Here is a 983-nt window from a genome sequence, read left to right as displayed (position 1 = left end):
CACTGTGGGCCAGCAATCCCATGACCGCACCCGTTTGGAGTGCAGCGCCACCACAATAGCGTGTGCCTAAACTGAGCAGAAACAATTGCAGTCACCTTCATAATTAGCTTCTTTTAACAGAATCTCGATAGACTGTTTGATACCACTCTTACCAGGTCAAGCAAGAAGCAAGTAATGTCTCAGTGAAACAACAGCTTTTCGTTCGTATGAGGTAATGTTCAGGCGGCCGAGTTTCAAACGCGATTCGCGCTCTCTTGCAGTAAGGTTTGTTCTACATCTGCATCTATACTCTACAAACCACCGTGAGGTGCATGGCAGACGGTACGTCCCATTGTACCAGTTATTAGGGTTCCTTCCCGTTCCATTCACGTTTGGAGAACGGGAAGAATGGTTGTCTGACTGCCCCTGTGCTTGCAGCAATTATTCTGATCTTATACTCACGATGGGGGCAACGGCCTTGCCGCAGTGGATACACCGGTTCCCGTGAGATCACCGATGTTAAGCGCTGTCGGGCGTGGCCGGCACTTGGATGGGTGACCATCCGGGTCGCCATGCGCTGTTCCCATTTTTCGGGGTGCACTCAGCCTCGTGATGCCAATTGAAGAGCTACTTGACCGAATAGTAGCGACTCCGGTCACAGAAAAACATCATAACGACCGGGAGAGCGGTGTGTTGACCACACGCCCCTCCTATCCACATTCTCATCGGAGGATGACACGGCGGTCGGATGGTCTCGATGGGCCACTTGTGGTCTGAAGATGGAGTGCTTTATACTCGCGATCCTTACGTGAACGATATGTAGGGGATTATAGTATATTCCTAGAGCCATCATTTAAAGCCGGTTCTTGAAACTTTGTTAGACTTTCCTTCTCGGGATAGCTTACGTCTGTCTTCAACAGTCTACCAGTTCAGCTCCTTCAGTATCTCTGTGGCACTCTCACACGGATTAAACAAACATGTGACCATTCGAGCTGCCAATCTCT

At 49.8% G+C, this 983-nt stretch overlaps 1 pseudogene; it reads left to right on the top strand.

Moving 5' to 3' along the window:
* Positions 1-447: 447 nt before the first annotated feature.
* On the top strand, positions 448-565 carry LOC124623408 (annotated as a pseudogene).
* Positions 566-983: the final 418 nt, after the last annotated feature.

This window comes from Schistocerca americana, chromosome 7 (genome assembly GCF_021461395.2).
Source record: "Schistocerca americana isolate TAMUIC-IGC-003095 chromosome 7, iqSchAmer2.1, whole genome shotgun sequence".
Classification (NCBI taxonomy): Eukaryota; Metazoa; Arthropoda; class Insecta; order Orthoptera; family Acrididae; genus Schistocerca; species Schistocerca americana.
The sequence above is the reverse complement of the archived record's forward strand: the minus strand, read 5'-3'. Positions and strand labels throughout refer to the sequence as shown.